The sequence below is a fragment of the Mustela nigripes genome, chromosome 5 (assembly GCF_022355385.1).
Source record: "Mustela nigripes isolate SB6536 chromosome 5, MUSNIG.SB6536, whole genome shotgun sequence".
Lineage (NCBI taxonomy): Eukaryota > Metazoa > Chordata > Mammalia > Carnivora > Mustelidae > Mustela > Mustela nigripes.
The window spans coordinates 31,818,894-31,843,568 of record NC_081561.1 but is presented as its reverse complement, the minus strand read 5'-3'; the positions used below and the strand labels follow the sequence as shown (position 1 = coordinate 31,843,568).

Sequence of the window (24,675 nt, the reverse complement as noted above, 5' to 3'; positions counted from 1 at the left end):
GGCATTTTATTTGTCCACTAAATCTAGCTCTCCTATGGGTTAGCTGAAAAGAAAGAGGAAAATATGATAGGACTAATGGCTTTTTAGTGACTGATAGAGAAAAAAATCTGAGCTACTCTAGAAATAGACTTTTCCATTAAAATGTAATGTTAAGATGCATTTATAGAGTAAATTCTCCTCTTGGCAATATCTTTAAATGTGGTTTTTAGAAGATTCAGACTTGTTCTTCGTTTGGTCATTTTGTAGCATTTAATGGGCTCTTAAAATCAGAAAATTTTTAAAAGATTTTATTTATTTACTTATTTATTTATTTATTGAGAGAGAGAGAGAGAGAGAGAGTGTGTGTGTGTGTGTGTGTGTGTGTGTGTGTGTGTGAACAGGGGGAGGGACAGAGGGAAAGGGAGGGAATCCTAGCCCAGCGCTGTGCTTGATACCACTATACCAAGATGATGTCCTGAGCTGAAACCGAGAGTTGAATGCCCAACCAACCGAACCACTCAGACACCCCAAAATTAAAATTTTTTAAAAAAGTTTTTAAGTAATCTCTACACCCAACATGGGGATGGAACTCATGACTCTGAGATCAAGATTTGCATGCTTTTCTGACTGAGCTAGCCAGGTGCCCCAAAATTAAATTTATTTTTGAATAGGCAATACATTTACATGGTTTAAAACTCAAAAGGCACAACTGGAATACAGTGAAAATTCCCTTTCCATACGTGTCCGTGTCACCCCAGTTACCCAGTTTCCTTCCCCACAGACAGTTAGCTTACCAGTTTCTTATGATTCCTATGATAGATAATTGATTACATAAGATTTATTTATATTAATTTTTTATAGAGTTGAAATAATTAAAGTGTCTTGGTCTGTAATGAACTCTTGCTCTGCACCTTTACTCCTATTTATTCTGGTCTTAGAGCAATGGGTTATCTTAAAGAACTCTCAGCCAAGGAGCGCCTGGGTGGCTCAGTGGGGTAAGGCCTCTGCCTTCAGCTCAGGCCATGATCTCAGGGTCCTAGGATCAAGCCCCACATTGGGCTCTCTGCTCAGCAGGGAGCCTGCTTCCTCCTCTCTCTGCCTGCCTCTCTGCCTACTTGTGGTCTCTGTCTGTCAAATGAATGAATGAAATCTTAAAAAAACAAAACAAAACAAAACTCTCAGCCAAGATTGCTCAGTCGTAATGCATTTGCTACCGAGTTTTTTCTGATTTCTAGTGATAGCCTCCATCTTCCTAAGTAGTATAATGAATGAAGTGTAATTTATGGTAGAATAAAACATTTCAGGGTGACTGGGTGGCTCAGTGGGTTAAGCCTCTGCCTTCAGCTCAGGTCATGATCTCAGGGTCCTAGGATCGAGCCCCACATTGGGCGCTCTGCTCAACAGAGAGCCTGCTTCCCCCTCTCTCTCTTTGCCTACTCATGATCTCTCTCTCTCTCGGTCTCTCTGTCAAATAAATAAATAAACAACAATTTAAAAAAATTTCAACAGCTCGATTATGTTAGAAATTTGTAAAATACAGTATTTGAAATTACATAAAAATTATTTTCCTATCTTAATTTTCTCATATTAGTTAAATATTTGGTTTAAGTCCTGGAGCACCATGTATGTTTGATCATTTTTTTGGTTATCATTTTTTGCTAAGGTTTTATTTATTTATTTGAGAGAGAGAGCACAAGCAGGGCTGGGGAGGGGCAGAGGGAGAGGAAGAACAGGCTTCCCTCTGATCAGGATGATATGGGGCTCCATTCCAGGACCTTTGTATCATGATCAGAGCTGAAGGCAGATGCTTAACTGACTGAGCTACCCAGGCGCCCCTTGTTTTCATTTATGTGAGAATGACAAGCGGGAATTCACACATATGTGGTCAGAATTGCAAAAGAATAGTTACTTGTGAGCTGCCTGCCCTTGCTTACTGCTCATCTGACCCCACCATGTACTGGCTTTCCAGTACATCTGCTCATGGCTGTAGTTGAGCAGCTCTAGCCATGGTGTAAATCATCATGGTTTACAATACATTGAAATAAGGTAAAAATTGCTAATTTTTTAAAGATTTTATTTATTTATTTGACAGAGATCATAAGTAGGCAGAGAGAAAGGAGGAAGCAGGCTCCCCGCTGAGCAGGGAGCCCAATGTGGGTCTCAATCCCAGTACCCTGGAATCATGACGTGAGCCGAAAGCAGAGGCTTTAACCCACTGAACCACCCAGGCTCCCAAAAATTGCTATTTTACTAAATATAATTTCCTCTTAATCATTTGATTGTGCTTATATGTGGATTTAATATTATTTTAGTAGTAATCTGTAAAAATTTGGTGTGACTTCTTTGAAATAAGCAATAGAGTAGTTAGGAGCCCAATAGTGACAAAATATAATAAACTGAAGAAAGAGGCAAGATCTGTGCAAAGAAAACTTTTATTTTTACTTTATTTTATTTTTTGAAAGATTGTATTTATTTGACAGAGAGAGACATAGCAAGAGAAGAAACACAAGTGGGGGCAGAGGAAGACGGAGAAGCAGGCTTCCTGCTGAGCAGGGAGCCTGATGTGAGGCTCGATGTTTGGATCCTGGGATCATGACCAGAGCCAAAGGCAGACACTTGGAGCCACCCAGGCGACCCCAAAGAAAACTTTTAAAATGTCACTGGGAGGACTTGAATAAATTGAAAAATGTACCATATTCTTAGGTGGGGAGTTTCAGCATCATAAAATGTCAATTCCTGCTGAGTCAATGTATACATTTAACTTGTATAAATTATAAGTGTTTTATTTAAACCACTCCAGCAGTTTCTGAGGGTCAGACGGATAAACAAACATGGAAGAATAACCAGTAAAATTCTGAAACAGAAGAATGACGGTGGGAGTGGTGATGTCTGGTCCACTTAAACATGTTGTACAGCTATGGTACTTTATATAGAATGCTTGGAATTCAGGTTGGGCAAATGAGTCAGTAGAGTAGGATAGATCATCCAGAAGCAAATTGACAGGTCATTTAGGAAAAAAAATTGGATTCTTTTCTTATACTTTTTTTTTCTTAAAGATCTTACTTCTTTATCAGAGAAAGAGCAAGAGGGCAAGAACAAGCAGGGAGACAGCAGGCAGAAGCATAAGCAGGCTCACTGCCGAGCAAGGAGCCTGATGTGGGACTCAATCCCACGATCCTGGGATCGTGACTTGAGCTGAAGGTAGATGCTTAACCAGCTGAGCCACCCAGGCACCCCTTCTTAGGTTTATACCAGAATAATTTCTGTTATAGATAGGAAATATAAACATTTTAAAAACTAAAACCATAAATTTCTGTAAGAAGACATGAGGTCATTTTGTTACAGTTGTGGCTGAAGCAGGACCTTCTAATTATACCATGTAATTCAAGTCATAAGAGATTTCAGGGTCAGCCTACATTAAGTGGAAAACTACACTTTGTTAATGAATTAGAAGACATTATAATTGTTACCAAATTAACCTATTAGTTTTGCATTACTAATAAAAAATCTTAGCAGGTTTTTAAGAATAAATTAATTCCCAAATATATATGGAAGTACGTGGCTAAAAATAACCAAGACATTTAAAAAAATGTTATTGCAGATTTCAAATCTGGGGGTTCCTGGGTGGCTCGGGGTTAAACCTCAGACTCTTGACTCTTGATTACAGCTCGGGTCATGATTTCAGCTCAGGTCATGATCTCAGGGTGGTGAGATCTGGCCCTGGGTGGGACTCTGCGCTCAGTGGGGACTCTGCTTCTCTTCTTCACCAGATCTCCTTTTGCCCTTCCCATCCCCGCCACTTGCATGCGCTTGTGCATACACATGTTTGCACGCTCGCTCTCAAAAATAAATCTTCAAAAAAGAAAAGATTTCAAGTCTGTACAAAGTAGACTGGATATTAAAATGAGCCCACATGGGGGTGCCTGGGTGGCTCAGTGGGTTAAAGTCTCTGCCTTCGGCTCAGGTCATGATCCCAGGGTCCTGGGATCGAGCCCCGCATCGGGCTCTCTGCTCCGTGGAGAGCCTGCTTCCTCCTGTCTCTCTGCCTGCCTCTCTGCCTACTTGTCATTTCTGTCTATCAAATAAATAAATAAAACCTTAAAAAAAAAAATGAGCCCACATGTATCTCTCATTTAGTTTCAGCTGTTACCAGCTCATGGCCAGTTTTGCTTCACATGTATCCCTAACCACCTTTCTCCTCCTCTATTACCTGATGAAGGCTTAGACATCATGTAATTTTACTCATAAATTTTTAGCGAGTACTTCTGAAAGAGAACACTCTTTTAGAAACTCCCCACAATATCATAATCATAAAAGTTTGTGTAGGAGAAACAAGGTTTCCCCTCACTGTACCATTATTCCCCTAAATAATGAGTTAATATGCTTCAATCCATGAGTTCATCATACTGATTTTTGACTTATGGGAGCCTCTTCAGGTTAATTCCTGAGTCCCATTTATATTTATTTAACCAAATATTAGCAACTTAAACCCACTAGTACACAAAAAGAGTAATAAGTCACGACTATGAAACCATTTTTATTCCAGAAATGCAAGGCTGATTTAACATTTGAAAATCAGTCAGTGTAATCCACTACATTAAAGACTGAAAAAGAAAAACCATATCGTAATATCAGCTGAATTAGAAAAAGCATTTGGCATTTACGATAGAAAGCCTCAGCAAACTAGGAATAGGTAGGAACTTCCTCAACTTGATAATGGGGGTCTACTCAAAACAGCTACCATTATCCCTCAATATATTTTTTAAAGATTTTATTTATTTATTTTAGAGTGTGCAAGTAGGGGAAGGGGCAGAGGGAGAGGGAGAGAGAATGCCAAGCAGATTCTCGGCTGAACAAAGAGCTCATCTTGGGGCTTAATCTCGTGACCCCAAGATCATGACTTGAGCTGAGTCAGGAGTCAGAGGTCCAACTGACTGAGCCACTCGGGTGGCCCTATATTTTAGTATTGAAAAAATAAGTACATTCCCCCTAAGATGGTGAACCAGACAAGGATATCTGTTCTTACCACTTCTATTAATCATTATTCTGGAAGTCCTAGCCAGTACAATAAGGCAAAAATGAATGAATGAATGAATGATATATAAATTAGAGAGGAAGAAACTATTTGCAGATGACTTGTTCATCTATTTATAAAATCCTAAAAAACCTATCAAAAAGTTACTAGAACTATTAAGTGATTTTAGATTGACCAGGATAATAAGGTCAGTATGCCGAAATCAATGTGTTAGTGTATAGAAATAATTAACAGAAATTGAAATTTTTTAAATACCATTTAAAAGAGCATCAAAAGATAGTGCAGGCCAAGGATTGGCAAATGATGACTCATTTTTGTAAGTAAAGTCTTTTTTTTTCCTTTTTTTAGAGAGAGTGGAGGGGAAGGGGATGGCCATAGGGAAAGGGAGGGAGAGAATCTTTTTTAAAATTTGATTTCAATTAATTTACATCTAGTATATTATTAGTTTCAGAAGTAGAGTTCAGTGATTCATCAGTTGCATAGAACACCCAGTGTTCATTACATCAGCTGCCCTCCTTAATGCCCATCACCCAGTTACCACGTCCCCCTGCCCCACCACTGCTCCAGCAACCCTCCGTTTGTTTCCTCTAGTTAAGAGCCTCTTATGGTCTGTCTCCCTTTCTGATTTTGCCAGGGAGGGAGATAATCTTGGGTAGGCTCCACCAGCGCCTGAGCCCAGCACAGGGCATGATCCCACACTGTGAGATCATGACCTGAGCCAAAATCAAGAGTTGGATACTTAACCAACTGAGCCACCCAGGCGCTCCTGTAAATAAAGTTTCCTTGAATCACAGCCACATTCATTTATGTGTTGTCTCTGACTGCTTATGCTGCCGTGGTAGAGCTGAATAGTTGAGACAGAGTGTACACACAGCCCACAGACTGAAAATATTTACTACCTTGCCATTTGTAGAAAAAGTTTGCCAACCCCTGATGAAGAACTTTATGATCTCAAGGAAGGGGAGATCTTACACAAGAAACAGAAAACATTAACCATAAAGGAGAAAAATATCCTTATCAAAATAACAACTTGTGTTCATCAAGAGATATAAAAGAATGAATGAAAAAAAAAGTCCTCAAGAGTGGGAGAAAATATTTGAATATATAACAAAAACCTATGATGACAAAAACCTATGAAGAATTCCTACCAATCAGAAAAAAACACAATAGATAAATGGACCCTAACCTTGATTGATTAATCAAGTTGTGATAAAAGTAGAAACCCAGATGGCCTGAGAACATTTTTGAAAGCACTCAACCTCATTAGTAATCAAAGGAATGCAGAAATCCCCACAATGACATACTCTTAAACCCTCAGCAAAGAGAATGTAAATTGGTACAGCCATTATGGAGAACAGTGTGGAGGTTCCTCCAAAAATTGAACTACCCTGTGGTCCAACAGTCCTATTTCTGGGTGCATCTAAAGGAAATGAAATGAGTATCTCAAAGAGATAACTCCCACCCCCATGTTCATTGTGGCACTATTTGAGGTAGTCAAGACATGGAAATAACCTAAGTGTCTATTGATGGATGAATGGATAAAGAAAATGTGGTGCACATGCACTCACACACAGATAATATTCAGCTATAAAAAGAAGGAAATCCTGCCATTTGTGACAATGGTGGGTAAACTTGAGGGCATTGTGCTAAGTGAAATAAGTCCTACAGGGGAAGACAAATACCATATGATTTCACATGTGAAATCTAAAAGAGTTGAACTCAAGAAAAAGAGTGGAATGGCAGTTACCATAGTGTGGGGGTGGGAGAAATGGGGAGATGTTGATCTAAAGTATAGTCTTTAAGGGTTTTTGGTTTTTTTCTTTTTCTTTTTTTTTCCCCAAGTAAACTTTATCCCCAACTTGGGACTTGATCTCACAACCCAGAGACTGAGTCGCATATGCTACTGACTTAAGCCAGCTAGGCATCCAAACTTTTTTTTTTTAAGATTTTATTTATTTATTTGACAGAGAGAGATCACAAGTAGGCAGAGAGGCAGGCAGAGAGAGAGAGAGGAGGAAGCAGGCTCCCTGCTGAGCAGAGAGCCCGATGCAGGACTTGATCCTAGAACCCTGAGATCATGACCTGAGCCAAAGGCAGTGGCTTAACCCACTGAGCCACCCAGAGGCACCCAAACTTTAAGCTATAAAATGAGTTCTGGAGATCTGATGCATAACATGGTGACTATAGTTAGTAATACTGTGTGGCATAGTTGAAATTGAATATTCTCACCACACAGAATGGCAGTTATATGAAGTGATGGGTGTATTAACTAACTTTATTGTGATATTTTTAATGATATTTATATATCATTTTATGATATATATGAGCATCAACCCATTATGTCACACTGGTCAATTATGTCATACTGGTCAGTGAACAGTAAATAAATATTACCTCCTTAAAGCTGCAGAGAAAAGCAATCATCTGACTGGCAAAAAAAAAAAAAAATTATACAATTAATTACATATAGAAAGCTTCTTCATGGCAAAATCACCATAAAGTCAAATCAGCAATCATAAATCAAAACAACCAGGCTAATTTACTTAATAATACATGAAGAGCTTCTCCAAGTCAGTGAGAAAAAGACCAATAATCCAATAGAAAAATTGGCAGAGGGTATGAAAAGAAGATGCAAGTGACTCTCAAATCATGAAAAGATGCATCACCTCTCTTATACTAAGAGAAATTCAAATTGAAACTAAAAGGAGATACCATGTTTTTTATCTGTCAGATCAGCCAGTGTTAAAAAGTTGGATAATACCATGTGTTGGCAACAGTCAGTCTCTCATGCCACTGGCAGGTATATAAACCGATACAACCTCTATGGAAGGTAAAGTGTCAGCATTTATTAAAATTACAGATCCGTCTTATCTTTGACATAGCAGTTCTTAGGTTCTATAAAGAAAATAGCTTTATCATCATACAAATGACCTCTGTGTTGTCAAATTCAGTCATCAGTTCTTACTAGTCTGCCTCTTACTTGATTAGTGGCATTTAACCCGGTTGATCATTCCCTCGTCTTTCAGACACTTCGCTTTCCTTCTTGCCTACCCCGTTGCTTGGTTTTCTTTCGTGCTTGCAGTTCGTTCCTTCTTTGATTCCTTTGTTGGATCCTGCAAAATATTGAAGAGCCCCCCCCCCCGCCCCGCCAGGACTCAAGCCAGGAGTGCTCCAGACTTTCTCTCTAAGTGATCTCGTCCAGCCCCAGTTCTGCACACTGCTAGATGTTAATCTCCAGCTTCTGACCTCTTTGCCGAACAGCAGACTCATCTGTCCAACTACCTCCTCAGAGCTCCATCTGTTTGTTGCATAGGCAGCTCAGACTTAACATGTGCAAAGTTCAACTCCCTGGTATTACCTACCAAACCTGCTCCTCCAGTTGTTTTCCCATTTTGTCCATTTACTCAGGTCTAGGAACTGAAGTCATCCTTGACTTCTTTCTTTTTCTCGTAGCCCATGTCAAGAATTCTGTTGGCTCTACCTTTAGAAGAAGAGTCAGAATGTTTCCACTTCTCATTATCCTCCCTGGTACCCCTTTAATCTAAAACCATCTTCAGTTCTCTCCTTGGATCCTCCTAAGGGTCTTAATCCCACCTGTGTTCAACCTTGCAGTCTGTTCTCCATGTCTTCCAGTGACTCTGTTCAGATGTTTGCTTCCAACCCCTTGGGCCGGGCAAGCGAGGGCGGGGCATTCTTCCTTTGGGATTAGATCCTAAATCCTTACCTCCTTAGCTTGTTTGTGAAGCCCTCTATGACCTCTCCCCTCCTCCTATTCTTTCCTTTGCTTATTATTCTGCTATGCACTCTGGCCTTCTTACTTTGACCTGGTGGCCTCAGGGCAGGATCCTTGTTTCTAAGGGTTCCTTTCCTTAGAGAGCCAAAGGCTTGTTTTCCTCACTGCAGTCAGATCTGTGCTCAGACATCCCCTCTTAGGAGAGACCTTCCCTGACCTCCCTGTCTAAAAGAGTACTCTGTTAATTTCTGCTTCCTTATTTGGTTTTATTTTTCTTGTTAATACTTCTGACCACCTGACTTTATTTTTGTGTATTGTCTGTCTTCTTCCATTAGATTATACATTCCAAAAGAACAGGAACTTTGTTTTGCTTATTGCTGTATCCACCATGCCTAGAACAGTGATTGACAACTGAGTAGATATTCAGTGACTATTAGTTGAATGAGTGAGTGAATGAATATGAATTCTACCAGGATATTCACATTTAGGAAGTGATTTATGTATAGGGTTGTTATGGTAGCATTATTTTCATAGCAGAAATTAGAAATACCCAAAACATCCATCACGAGGTCTGATTCAGTAAATTGTGGTACAACCATGTAATATAGTCCCCAGTGGGGATATGTATGATTTCATTTATATGAGGACCCAGAACAAGCAAAACTAATCTGTGATGGTATAAATCACAAATAGCAATTGCCTCTGGGTTGGGGCATTGACATTAAAGAGTCACAGGGAACTTTCTGGAGAGATGGAAACGTGTATCCTTATAGGACTGTGCATGGGATCAGGTGCATGCATTAGACTCATTAAACTGTACCTTGAGAATCTGCAAATACCAGCGAATGTGAATTATAATTCAGTTAAAACAAAATACATTTTCTAAAAATGAAAAAACAAAGGTTTTGTGTATCAACCTAGTGGCATAATCATACCGAAAAAGAAATCTTACATGTGACTCTGAACAGTGTTTTGATTGAACATCTTTAGTGGGATCTATCCTTAGGCTGAGAAGGACTACAAAGAAACCTTGAACTGTAGTCAGTAGTTTTATGGTTAATAGTGCTATTAACTTGAAACTATTAAATTATATTACAGGATGACTCAGATAATTATATTAATGTTATTTTCAGCATAAAAATATATAAGCATGAAATCCAAGAAGTTAAAAGCTCAGTAACTGTTTTTAAGATTTTATTTTTAAGTAATCTCTCCACCCAGCACGGGGCTCGAACTCACAATCCTGAGATCAAGAGTTGTATGCTCCGTCGACTGAGCCAGTGACGTGCCCCCAAAACTCAGTAACTTTACTTTCTTCTTATTATTTTTAAGATTTTATTTATTTATGTATTTGAGATAGAATGCATGCACAAGAGAGGGGGAGAGCATGAGAGGGGGGAGGGGCAGAGGCAGAGGGAGAAACTGGCTCTCTGACGAGCATAGAGCCAATGTGGAGCTTTATCCCAGGACCCCGAGTTCATGACCTGAGCCGAAGGCAGATGCTTAAGGATTGGGCCACTCAGGTGCCCCTAAAACTCAGTAACCTTAAATCTGAAATAGAAATATCAGTATAACCCATAATTCATTTTTCTCTAATGAATTCTCTAATGAATTTTCTAATGAAGGTGAAAGCATCAAAAGACTAATGCCTGCCATCAACTGAAACATGAGAAGTATTAAAACTTACTAGTCTATGATCCAACTGTAACAATAAAATATTAGGAGATTTCTTGCCCACTGTCTCATTTTTTTAAAAAGTAGTAATCTAGGAGGGGAAAAAGCATTTATCTTACCTTTCCTATATTAATCAGTTAATGGGGAAGTTTCTTTGAAGTGGAAATTTCAGCTGACATATATGAAAAGGACAGTGGAATTAGAAAAGTATAATTTGCATTCCCTAATGCTGTTATGGATGTAGATGGATGTCATTAATAGATGCTAAAGTCAGTCAAAGAAAGGCTGATCATAAGCTCTGTCTTGAACAGATCATATGACAGTACTTGACACCAGTGTCGTCTCATCACTGAAGGTGATGTCAGATCTTATTATCTGACAGTGCCATGCTGTAGCAAGTATGTGGTACAGGCAGGGAAGTTTTCTTGCCAAAGCAAATCCAAATCTGATTAGGCTTCAAGATCTACCCACCTGGGTACAGGAACTATGGGAGAGAGGGGACCAAGTTGAATATCACCACTGAGGGAAGGCATTAGCAAATGCAGGAATGTGGGAAATCTTGCAAGATAAAGAAATGATCTGTTTTCTTCAACAAATAAGTGGCTTGAAAACAATAGGTCAGGAGAGGGAACTCTCCTTGTAAGACTAAGGCTTACAAGTCATAGCAACCAAATGGAATGTGTGGCCTTTGTAGGGATCTTCATTTAAATAAACCAGTTGTAAAATAACGTTGTTTAAATATTTGGAGAAATTTGGATATGGCCTATTAGATGAGTGTAAGGAATTGTTCATTTTATATCATTGATACAATAATGACATTGTGGTTATATATATTTTTTAAAGATTTATTTATTTATTTTAGGGAGAGAAGAGGGTGTTGTCATATGTGAATCGGGGGAAGGGCAGAGGATGAGGGAGAGAATCTCAAGCGGACCCAGCCTGGGAAGGGGAGATCCTGAAGCAGGGCTTGATCTCCTGAGGATGAGATCATGACTTGAGCCAAAATCCAGAGTTGGACCCTTAACTGATTGAGCCACCCAGGTGCCCTAAGATCATATCTTTTAAAAGTCCTTATCTGTAAATGATAATGTAACTGAAGTATTTAGTGATGAAATATATTGATATCTGAGATTTGGTTTAAAATACTCTGGGGGCTGCCTTTGGCTCAGGTCATGATCCTAGGACTCTGGGATTGAGCCCTACATCTGACTCCCTGCTCAGCCGAAGCCTGCTTCTCCCTCTTCCACTCCCCTTGCTTGTGTTCCCTCTCTGGCTGTGCCTCTCTCTGTCAAATAAATAAATAAAATCTTTTAAAAAATAAAAATAAAATGCTCTGGGAGTGGGGTTTAGGTAAATAAACCATGATAGGCAAAATGTTAATAATTACTAAAGCCGGGTAATGAATACTTGGAGATTCATTATTTTTTTCCTTTGCTTTTGTGTATGTTTAGAATTTTCTAAAATAAAGAAGCTTTTTTTTTTTTTTTAAAGATTTTATTTATTTATTTGACAGACAGAGATCACAGGTAGGCAGAGAGGCAAGCAGAGAAAGAGGAGGAAGCAGGCTCCCCGCTGCGCAGAGAGCCCGATATGGGCTCGATCCCATATCATGACCTGAGCCAAAGGCAGAGGCTTTAACCGACTGAGCCACCCAGGTGCCCCAAAATAAAGAAGCTTTTAAAACTACCACATGGTTATTAAAAGAGAAAAGAGAAGGTTCTTTGATATGTAGTGATGAGATGATTGCTGTGATTTAAATGAAAAACTAAGGACAGTGTGTGGCTTACTATTTGAGATAACAAAGAGGAAAAATAATAACTGTGTATCTGTTTATACTCATATATGCTAAGATATTTCAAGAAGCCTTCATAAGAAGTGCCTCTGGGGACAGACTTAGGAGAGGCTTACTTTTCACAGACTGTCCTTCTGTACCTTTTTAACAAGTGCAGTATGTACTATTAAAAAAATAGGTCATAAAAAAAGAGGAAAATGAGCACCCACACCTCTGTAAACTGAGAACAATAGAATGTTAATGCTTGTAATGCTTGTGGGGATTTTGAGATTATTTGAACAACCTCATTTTAAAACTGGATTTAAAAAAAAAAAATTTATCTTTTTTTTTTTTTTTGCAGTGGCCTGGTTGATTGACGTGAGGCCAGCTTGTAACCCAGGTCTCTGACTGCCTTCCTCTATAAAGTAGACAGCATACAACTGGTTTTAAACTTGCCATCTCAAGGTAGATTGAAGTGTGACTGATTTGTTCAGGCTACTCTGAGGATACGATACATACCCGCCTTTGAGTCTGCAGTGAGGATCTTTTTTAGTGACCCTGTATTTTGGAAGACTTCATTTGTGTATGGCTCAGCAAAACCCGTGTCTTGATGAATAGTGATTTTTACAGTGTATTCCTACAGTTCTAAGATCATATGTGGGAAAATAATGCAGTTTATGGATGTCAGGAATGTTGCTGTGGTTTCGTTTGTTTTAATGACCTCAAGAAGCTTGAACATTCTAAATATTTCATTCAGTCTTAACTTGGCTTTCAGAAATTTCCTAGGGAATAATGCTTGGCATTCTTCTTGGCCCGTTATAAAAATCTTACATGCTTGTTCTAAAATATTCAAGCTGTGCACGAGGTTGGTTTTTTTGTTTGTTTGTTTTGGGTTTTTTTGTTTGTAAAGATTTTATTTATTTATTTGACAGACAGAGATCACAAGTAGGCAGAGAAGCAAGCAGAGAGAGAGGAGGAGGCAGGCTCCCTGCCCAGCAGAGAGCCCAATGTGGGGCTTGATCCCAGGACCCTGAGATCATGACCCGAGCCGAAGGCAGAGGCTTAACACACTGAGCCACCCAGGTGCCACTGTACATGAGGTTTTAAAGAAAGTGCCTTCTCCTTAGTGGTACCAATTGTACTGTACGGAGACAATCATTGTTTCTGGGGTGAATGCTTCTAAATGGACATTGAGGTGGTGATATTCTCGTCATAGAGGGCAGGAAGCTTAACTTCTCCTAGAGGTACTTCAAACTTCTTTTCTTTTCCCATCTGCTCCCCTCCTGTTTATCTCTTGAAAACAGGTATTTCTGACCACCTGTTGACCCCAGTAAAAAGCCTTAGCCTCGACATCCTTTCACAGCGTCCTCCTTTCTGATTAATTATACCAGTCCCTGCCTGCCATCACTGTCCCTGAAATTCGACTATTAGCCACTGTTGCTCCCCATCTCCAGGAATGACAGTTACAGTGAGGATCTTTTTTAGTGACCCTGTATTTTGGAAGACTTCATTTATCCTCTCTACCAGACCTCTCTGTCCCAACTCCAGCCCATCACTCATTCAGCTTCTAGATTCAGTAGGCTTCTAAAACAAATGAAATGGCCATCTTCCTCTTCAAACACCAAGGAGGATTCCCAGTTGCCTTCAGTTGCTGTAACTCTTTGGTAATGTATGCTGTTGGAGTTTTTTATACTGGTCCCCATCTAATTTACCAGTTTCCTCTGTTCCACTCTTTTTCTTTTCCCATCATGTACCCTACGCCATTATCAAACTACTCGGATTTCTCCGCCTTCTCTGGATATAACACAGGGTTTGCACATCTGTGCTTGGGCAGTTGCAGTACCCCTGTCTGGAGTACCTCTCCTTCCTGGGCTCAGGAAAGACCTCCCGGCCCAGTTCACATATTCCTTCCTGACAGGTGTTCTGGAACCCTCTCAAAGTCTTCTCCCCTCTCATAGTCCTTATCCACGTGATGTCGTAGCTACTCGGGCCCTTCAGTAGGTCAAGTGTTGGCAAACTTTTTCTGTAAAGGACCAGATAGAAAGTAAGTTTGGCCTTGTGGGCCCATGATCTTTATCTGGGCTCTTCAGCTTTGCCCTTGTAGCTTGAAAGCAGCCCTGCGCTGAAGGTAAATGAATGGGCATTCAGTGGCTCTGCCTCAACAAACTTTATTTATGGACACTGTAATTTGAATTTCATGTAAATCCACATGTTCTCAAATACTCTTTTTTGACTTTTTCCAACTTTTTGTTGTTGTTGTTGTTGTTGTTTTGGCCCATTGGCCACAGTTTGCCAATCCTTGCATGAGAGAGTGGGCCATTCAGGGGTAGGCTTTATATATTTTTATACATTTCTGCCTCCCACTTACCCCCATTCCTCCATGCCTCACTTCTTTTAAAGCAAGTGATGACTGGACAACAGTTGTTAGGGAAGAAATGAATTGTGGTAGTGTCTAAACACGTGAAAAATAACGGAGCATCATATCGTGTATTAGTAGCCATTTTTTATATTTATTAATAAACATTTTTAGAAAAGAAAGTGTACGGAAGTTGCATAGCATGGGGGAGTTCACAGGCTCCTTCCCTGAAGAAGACAGCTCTGGCCAAAGAAGATGTAATAAAACACAATTTCTGCTCATACAACTGGTACAAATCCTTGATTTGAATTCAAGATTAGATTAGAATGCCTTCTTCATCTTTTCCTTTTATCCAGTGGCAGTTAGGTTTTCGGAGGGCTTTTCATATAGGGCTGGCTACGTACGGGTATAACAGGCTCTCAGTGGCCAAGTGGTCAGAGTCAGACAGATAGAGTGGCTTTTGAATCCTGGCTCAGCACCGTCCTTTTCTGTGCCCTTTGCCACATCAATGAATCACCTAAGGCTTGGTTTCCTCGTTGCTGTAATGGCAAGTATTAAAAAGTACCCGCTTATGTGCTTGTTTGAAAATTAGGAAAAGTATATTAAAAGTAGAATGTGTAAAATTCCGCTCCTGGCACAAGATAGGCACTGAATAAACTCTGCCTGCCCCTGTTGGTATTTATTCCCCCTCAAGGTTCGTCTGCTTTTTTTCGGTGTATACAGGGTTGTAGGAGTGGGTTAAGGTTTATAGAAATAGCCTGGAACATTCCAGTAAATTATGTTGAGACAGTGTAATCCAACAACTTTCAGTCTTTTCTTTTCTTTCTTTTTTTTTTTTTTTTTTTTTTTTTTTTTTATAACCTGCAAATTTAGCCAAGTTTATTGGTTTCTTCAGTCTTCCTTTTAGAGATAAAGTCATTGACTACCGGGTGATATGAATGTTTCATGTGGTTATCTTAACATTTGGACAGTAGGGCGCCTGGGTGGCTCAGTTGGTTAAGCATCTGCCTTCTGCTCAGGTCATGATCCCAGGGTCCTGGGATCAAGCCCTGCATCTGGCTCCCTGCTCAACAGGGAGCCTGCTTCTCCCTCTCCCACTCCCTCTGCTTGTGTTCCCTCTCTCTTTCTCTCTCTCTCTCTGTCAAATAAATAAATAAATAAAATCTTTTAAAAAATAAAAAATATTTGGACATTAGTTGAGGAAGACCACGCAGACCACTCACTTAGAAGGCTAAAGTTACACTCTGTATCCTGGAACTCACACTTAAGAATGCCATGCAGGAGAGTTTGTGTCTCTGACCACCTTTTCATATTGTTCTTAAAATACCTTGTTTCCAAAGCAAAACTGTCAGAATATCTATTCACAATATGGTATTTCTTTGTACTAGACAGGGAATTTCCTTTTATTAAATAAACAGCCTGATGCGCTAGATAAAGAGAAGGGATGTTTATAAGGCATTTTGTAAACTGACTGTTTATGTTTACTTGTTCCTTACTTTAGCAGTATTTTGAGCTCCTGTGTAGGAAAAAAATAGTCAAAGAGCAAAATGTCTTCAAAACACTAATGCTTGGCGCTGTGATAATTTATTGATTTAACTTGAACAAGTTATTTGACTTCATGCTGAGCTTTATTCATTTTTTAAATACTTTTATAGGGTCCTTGTGCATAAGAACTTGTGACAGCTGTTCTGTAAAATATTCTGTATGGGTAGCTTTGTCAGTAAAGCATCCAGCTTTTCATCTCAGCTCAGGTCTCCATCTCAGGGTTGTGAGTTCAAGCCATGCATTGGACTCCACACTGGGTGTGTATATGTATATCAAATATATCCTATAAAATATAGTAACACTTTTGTTTATCTGGAATCCAAGCAAGTGCAGTATTCACAATTGTTTTGGTCTTATTTTTTAAAATTTTATTTCTTTTTAAAGACCTTATTTATTTATTTGAGTGAGAGAGAGAGTATGAGCAGGGGGAGTGGCAGGGCAGAGGGAGAAGCAGGCTCCCGGCTAAGCAGGGAGCCCCAGGTAGGGCTCAGTTCCACACCTGAACTAAAGGCAAATGCTTAACCACCTGAGCCACCCAGGCACCCCTGGTCTTATTTTGAAGAAGGGACCCAGAAATGATTAGGAGGGGGTTGTCTGTAGAAGCAGTTTGCAGGGCATGTCATACGCAGATTTGATGGGGTACAGCCCTAATGCCATCTGGGATGCCCGCAGAGCTCTCTGTCATTTAATGGCAGTGCAGAGGGACTGTTGAATGTCAGGGGCACTGTGTTGTTGGAAAGGAGATCATGTTGGGTATCTTACTGAATGTAGTTTTTTGGAAATTAGCCGTATGTCTAAAATCTGTCACTTGTTAATCAGGATTTCCCACAGTATAGACTTATCACCATAGATAATCTCACTTTTTAAGGAAAATATTTCCAGATCTTTAACCTGGGTTACGTGGATTGTGTTTCCCAGCATAGCACACTTTGCTCTCGGTGATGGGAATAGAAACTTCTCTAACACCAGGGAGAGTGGCCAATAGGGAGAATGGGGATAGCTCCCTTAGCTAGAACTTTGCCAATATGTATATTCTCTCTTGTGTTATTCTCGTGCTGTCTCATCAACTCTAAGACCATTTCCCCCCCAAATCTCTTTTTTCCTCTTCTAAGCTCCAGTCCCACATTTATGTGCTTGTCCACTAGAAATATTCGTTAGACATCTCGTTATGCTCTCAATTCATATGTCAGAGGATATCCTCCCTCAGGTTCCCTCTTCCACTGACCTTCCACATTTTCAGCGGTGGAGGGCAGCTCTGCTGTTGACCTGGCTTACAGTCTGCCAATCACTTAGTCCTGTGGATGCTTCTTTCTGTTTATCTGAGAGCCTGTAACTTCCTTCCCACTCCCACTTCTGTCCTCATCCTTTCTCAACCTGAATTTTTCTCAACCAGAAGCGTGTTCTGCTACCAAGCTTGCCCACGTCCAGCTCAAGTCAGAGTGATCTTTCTAAAACCCAAATTGGAAGGAATGCTCCTCGCCACTTCCAGTTTGGCAGTGCCAGGAAGGAATTAATTTTTGTTTACATAAACTTTTAAAACTAAAAACAGAAACAAATTGGGTTATGTTATTTCTTTGCTTAAACAACTTCCTTGACTTACCCATTGCCTTCAGGTTTCAATCCAAACTCTTGATAATTAGACCCCTGCCTTTTTGTTCAATCTCCCTAAGTAAACCCCTTCTGTCTGCTTTCTCCACTCTTTCTGTAAAGCACTCATTTGTTCATTCCATCATTGGACCGTTTTTTCATTTGCTCACTAAACTTTTATTGGCCACTAATATGGGGCAAGCTCTGTGCTTAAGGCTTGGGTATGAGGCAGTCAGTAGAAGAGATCCTTAGACATTTCACTGACCTCTCACACTGTTAATCAGGATAGACTAGGTTATGCTGCAATGACAGATTAACCCCAAAATCTCATTGTTGTAACACAACACAATTGTATTGCTTGTGCTCTACACAGGAGCTCTTCCATTCAGATGCCCAACTCATAGCTATACCAACTGAAGCTCACTGTGTCCTTGGGCACTGTGACAGAGGAAAAGAGAGGCTGGCTGTGTGGGCTTCTCCCTGTCTTAGCCCAGAAGTGATGTGTGTCCCTTCTGCTCCTATTTCCTTAGCCAGAACTAGTCAGATGGCCCCACCTGATAGCAGGGGGGCTTGGAATATCATAAACAAGGACATAAAATATCTGGTGAACATTATGGTCTCTGCCACAGACACTGTAGTTACCCGACTTCTTGTCTGTCTTATCCACTGGACTTTAAATTTCTCAAGAGCTGAGGCTGTATCTACTTTGCTTTTGTGTCCTAAGCACAAGGGCACCCAGTAGGCTTCTGATTTTTGTTGAATAAATGTCCTTCTTGAGCTTGGATTTAACTCAAGTCTTCTTCCTCTAAGAAATATTCTCTTATCATCCCTCTACTGCCTTTCTCCCTCTCCCCTGGCCCCCAGCCTGGGTTAGGTATCTCTTTTCAGTCTTTATGGTATCCCATGCCTACCTCAACCAAAGCATTCCTCATCGTGTATTACTACTCTTTTTCTTTCTTTTTCTCCCCCTCTCCTCTAGATACGCCTTTCCTTTTAGGTCAGGGGGCTTTCTTTTATATTCTTTTTTTTTTTTTTTTTTGAAGATTTTATTTATTTGAGAGAGAACAGAGCAAGCAAGAGAACGTGAATGAGGGCGGGGGGAGCGGCAGAGGGAGAGGGAGAAGCAGGTTTCATGCTCAGCAGGGGCTTGATGTGGGGCTCGATGTGGGGCTCAATCCCAGGACCCTGAGATCATCATCTGAGCCCAAACCAAGAGTCAGAGGCTTAAGACTGAGCCACCCGGGTGCCCCTCTTTTATTTTCTTTTAAAAAGTTATATTAAGGTTTTTAAAGTTGCTTTAATAATGCTTAAGAATAAAACATTACTGTTCCAAGCTTAATTAAACCTTTTATGTAAATCTTCCCCCATTAACTTTATTATTCCTACAGATCTTGTTAGTCTTTTCTTACATGTATTTGTCCCTCAATACAATATGACACATCCAATGTGTCCATGTGGATGGTAACTTGTCCCTGCCCTACCTGTTTGATTTCTCCCTGCTCCGTAGGACCACCTGTATTATAAATCCAGGAGTTGGGTGTGATGTGTTCTATGGGTACATTTATCTATCTATGTACAGATAACACCTGTCTTGGTGATAACAGTTTCATGAAAGGTCTAATACCTGGTCATCCAGTCCCCCACTCTGATCTGCCTTAAAATTTCAGAGGTTTAATCTGCAACTGTCATTAATGGTTTATAATGATGCTTAATGAATGTTTGTTGAATAAATAACAAGTTCTGTGGGGCTTTTTTTCTGTTAGTATATCATTTTCAGATTTAGGAGCTTTGCCACTTAATTTCTTTTCAGATAATTTTGTATTTAAAAATCAAGCTTCAGAATCAGAATTTGCTGACCAGAAACACCACTTGGTATTTTATAAGATAGAAGGAGTAAAGCCTCCGGCTAAAGTGAAGAATGTTTTTGTTTTTTTTGCAGTAAATTTGCAGTGGGTTGTCAAGGAAACTTAGCCAGGAGAATTGTTTACTCATAACAGTGTTTACTTTGAAGTGTGACTACAAAGTAATGAGGCTTGTTTTTCCCAGTAATACGTAGTATTACCTCACTGGCAGTCATACTTTGAATGTGCAAAGTAGTAATGCTTCCTAAATTTACTGATTGATATTTCACATTGATTGAAATTTAGAAATTAAATTATACTTTATGTTAGAGGTTTCCTTTGCTTTGGCTTGGAATTGTCCCTGTAAAGGTCTTTCATTTGGTCTATAACCTAATTGGATGGCCTTAGTCAGCCTTTCAAGCAAATGCTTAGGTTTGGAATGGCTGCCCAACACTTTGCCAAGAAGAGGGAGAACTCTAGAAAGAAAGACTGCATGTTGTTTATATAACAAATCAGTGAAGGATTAACCCATATTCGTATTCCTTCTTCTTGAGTTTTCCTTGCATATTGGATTGTTGACTTAAATGCCAATATGTGGAGTCTTCGGATGACTTTTTAGAAAAACATTTAACTTAAATTAACAAACATGATTGTGTTTGGGTTTATTTTTATTTTGATAAGGAATTTCTTGGTAAGTTTTTATCTGAATTCTAGTTAGTTGACATATAGTATAAAATTGGTTTCAGGAGTAGAATTTAGTGATTCGTCACTTACATATTAACACCCTGTGCCCATCACAAATGTACTCAATAGGGAATTTTTTAAAAAATGTAAAACTTGCCACAATTATCAGAGATGGAAGGAGTGTGGCAGTAATCCCCCCTTTTCTCTTATTTCAGCTCTATAACTTAATAGATTATAAAACTAAGGATCACTTTCTGGGAGGCCACTTCCCTGGAGTGTAGATTCTGATGTAGAAAGTAGTAGCACTGACTCCTGAATTTAGCTTTTAAAATTTACTGTGTTCTTAAAACCAGTTTTATTTTATTGAGGTTAAGTTCATGTCACATTACCATGTGAACATTTAGAAGTGAACCATTTAGAAATAACCATTTAGAAGTGAGCAAGTCAGTGGAGTTTAGTACCAATTCAGTGGCATTTAGCAACCTTTCTACAATTTCAAAACACTGTGATCACTTCCAGACAAAATCCTGTACTCTAATGAAGGAGTTACTCTCCAGTTTTCTCTTTTCGCAGTCCCTGGCAACCAGCAGTTTGCTTTCTATCTCTGTGGATTGACCCGTTCTACCCATTTCACATCAGTGGGATCTTACAACGTGACATATGGGCTCTGGCTTTCACTTAGCGTGATGTTTTCATGGTTGATCCATTATGTAGCATGGATCAGTGCTTCGTTCTTTTTATGGGACTCTTCCTGCGCATGTGTACGCCATGTTAGCCATTCATTCATTGATGGATATTCAAGTTGTTTCTGTGCTTTGGCTACAGTGAATAATACTTTTGTGACCATTTGGGTATAAGTATTTGAGCACCTGTTTTCGGTTCTTTGGGGTATATACCTACGAGTGGGATAGTTAAGTCATATGGTAATTTTTTTTTTCTTTTTAAGAGAGAGAGCAGGGATAGGGGTACAGAGCGAGAGGGAGAGAGAACCTCAAGCAGACTCCCTGCTGAGTGCAGAGCCGGATGTGGGGTTCATTCTCACCACCCTGAGATCATGACCCGAACCAAAATCAAGAGTTGGACGCTTAACTGACTGACCCACCTAGGCACCCCTTAAAAGTTTTTTATTTAACTTTCGAGGAACCACAAACTTTCCACAGTGCCTGAACTATTTGACATTTTTACCCAATGTCTGAGGGTTCCAATCTTTCTCCATCCTTGCCAGTTCTTTTTTTTTATAAACAAAAACTCAGTCGTGGCTCAGTCGTTAAGCTTCTGCCTTCAGCTCAGGTCATGATCCCAGCATCCTGGGATCGAGACCCACATTGGGCTCCTTGCTCCACAGAGAGCCTGCTTCTCCCTCTGCCTCTGCCTGCCACTCTGCCTGCCTGTACTCTCACTGACAAATAAATAAACAAAATCTTAAAAAAAAAAACAAAAACACTTCAGAAGAGTTAAAATTATAGCCATTCTTGGGGCGCCTGGGTGTGGCTCAGTGGGATGAAGCCTCTGCCTTCGGCTCAGGTCATGGTCCCGGGGTCCTGGGATCAAGCCTCACATCGAGTTCTCTACTGGGTGGGGAGCCTGCTTCCTCCTCTCTCTCTGCCTACTTGTGATTTCTGTCTGTCAAGTAAATAAATAAAGTCTTTGAAAAAAAAAATTATAGCCATTCTTGTGGGTGTAAGTGGTATCTCAGACCAATTTTACTTTGCACTCTCCTAGTGACTGATGATGTTGAGCATCATGAATGTGCTCCTTGACTATTTGTAGATCTTCTTTGGGGAAATGCAGCTTGTCTTGTTGTTGTCGTAAGAGTTTTTATATTTTTATGTATTCATGTTTTAGAGTTTTTATATTTTTATGTATTCATGTTTTAGACAGCAGACCCTTATCAGATAATTTGCAAACATTTCCTCCCATTCTGTAAGTCATTTTTCTTCACACTCTGGGTCGGGTCCTTTAATTCACAGAAGATTGTAATTTTTATGAGGTCCAGCTTATCTAATCTTTATTTTTGTTCATGCTTTTGGTGTCATGTTCAAGAATTTGGCATATTTTACGAAATTTAAGGTCATGATGATTTACCGCTGTTTTTTTTTGTTTTGTTTTGTTTTTTAATTTTTTTTTTAAAGTAAACTCTACCCCCAGAGTGAGGCTCAAATTTGTGACCCCATGATCAGGAGTCACATGCTCTACAGGCTGAGCCAGCCAGGCCCCTCAGATTTATCACTGTTTTATAGTTTTAGCTCTTACATCTAGATCGTTGGACCATTTGGAGTTAATTTTTGTATATGGTATGAGGTGGGAGCGCAGCGAGGATTCTTATTTTATTTTTATTGTTTATTATTTTTTTAAAAGATCTTATTTATTTATTTGACAGACAGAGGTCACAAGTAGGCAGAGAGGCAGGCAGAGAGGAGGAAGCAGTCTCCCTGCTGAGCAGAGAGCCCGATGCAGGGCTCAATCCCAGGACCCTAAGATCATGACCTGAGCCAAAGGCAGAGGCTTTAACCCACTGAGCCACCCAGGCGCCCCAGAATTCTTATTTTAAAAACAACTTCAGGGGTGCCTGGGTGGCTCAGTGGGTTAAGTCTCTGCCTTCGGCTCAGGTCGTGATCTCATGGTCCTGGGATGGAGCCCCACATTGGACTCTCTGCTCAGCAGGGAGCCTGCTTCCCACCCCCCTCTCTGCCTGCCTCTTGCCTACATGTGATCTCTCTAATAAATAAATCTTAAAAAACAAAAAACAACTTCCTAGAACGTTCTACATCATACTTTTAATATCCCTTAGAGTAAACATTTACACACCACCCCAGAACTCCTGTGGGTTTCATATTATTTTAAGTTATTCTGAATTGTGCAAAACAGAAACTACATGCACTTAAAAAAAGTACTTGTAAATGTAAAGATATTATTTTCTCCATCCATGGACTATATATTGGTTACTGTATGTGGGTTCATGGATTTCCTTCTTAACTCCACAGTCCCTCTGAGTCAGTGGATCACAGATTTTGTAGAGGAGCATCAAGAGACTCTATTATGACATGAAGAAAAGGGATTAAGGATGAAAAATAAAAGGTAGAATTTCCAAGGGCTCATATACTTGCAGAAACACAGAGGAGAGGGGCGCCTGGGTGGCTCAGTGGGTTAGGCTGCTGCCTTCGGCTCAGGTCATGATCTCAGGGTCCTGGGATCGAGCCCTGCATCGGAACCTGCTTCCTCCTCTCTCTCTGCCTGCCTCTCTGCCTACTTGTGATCTCTGTCAAATAAATAAATAAAATTTAAAAAAAAAAAGAAAGAAAGAAAGAAAGAAAAAACACAGAGGAGAGATGGGAGAGGACCAGAAGGTAGGTCACTGGAAGTCAGTGATGGAATCTGTAGGGGCTACAGAGAATGTAGCATTTTCTTTTTCTTTTTTTTTTTTTTTAAAGATTTTATTTATTTTATTTATTTGTCAGAGAGAGAGAGAATGAGAGTGAGCGCAGGCACACAGAGTGGCAGGCAGGGTCAGAAGGAGAAGCAGGCTCCCTGCCGAGCAAGGAGCCTGATGTGGGACTCGATCCCAGGACGCCGGGATCATGATCTGAGCCGAAGGCAGCTAGCTGCCTAACCAACTGAGCCACCCAGGCATCCCGAATGTAGCATTTTCTTCCAGGCAACAAGGATAACAGCAGAGTAGAAGTGAAGTGCACAGGGTGAATACGTTTAGAATAGGGAGGGAAGCTCAAAAGACCTCGTCAGCAAGTGATGGTGTAGGGAGCTATGTAGATGATCTTTTCAGTTTGGGAGTAATGCCAACTAATTCTGCCTCCAAGGAGGGATCCAGCTAACTGTTTAGCATCTGCACTAAGGAGGAGTAAGGAAAAGTTGCTGAGGACATTCTAGGATTTTTTTTTTTTTCTGCCATAACTAGAATGCTGGTTAATTTTGCATTAGTAAACCATAGTCTGCAGGACTGTGTGTGGTGTGTGTGTGTGTGTGTGTGTGCGCATATGTGTTTTATTGGTTTTGTTCTCATTTCTTAATGAAAGTTCATAGTAAAAAAAATTCTAGTTTTATCTCAGCTGAAAGCATGATGAAATTGTCCAACTTTAGCTGTAGATGAGGGAGTTGGGTTCTGAGTGCACAGTTAGAACTTAGGGTGGTGCGTTGTACTGGCTTGTGGCCATCGAGTGGATCAGGAGCTGGGACACATGGATGACGAGCTGGGAGGGAAGGTTTTGGGACTACGGTGCCAACCAGGGCTAAGGATTTCTTTCCTTCTGACCAGTCCTTCACGGTGCTCCAGGCTTATCAGTGACTTTTTTCCTCCCCAGTCCTTCTCAACTCTGTGTTCAAAGGGCTTTAGGGAAAGGGACAAAGGAGAGGATAGATAGCACAAGTGACTGACAGCCTGAGGAAAGGTAGACATAAAGGCCACTGGTTCAGATGCCTTTCTGCTTTTTACAAGGTGAGTTGTCTACTCTTTCC

At 40.2% G+C, this 24,675-nt stretch overlaps 1 protein-coding gene across 1 annotated transcript in view; it reads left to right on the top strand.

Annotated features, from left to right (window-relative positions):
- The window catches only part of NUDT3 (nudix hydrolase 3), a 119,840-nt gene that overhangs the window by 38,352 nt on the left and 56,813 nt on the right, over positions 1-24,675 (top strand). The gene's annotated exons all lie outside the window — the stretch shown is intronic.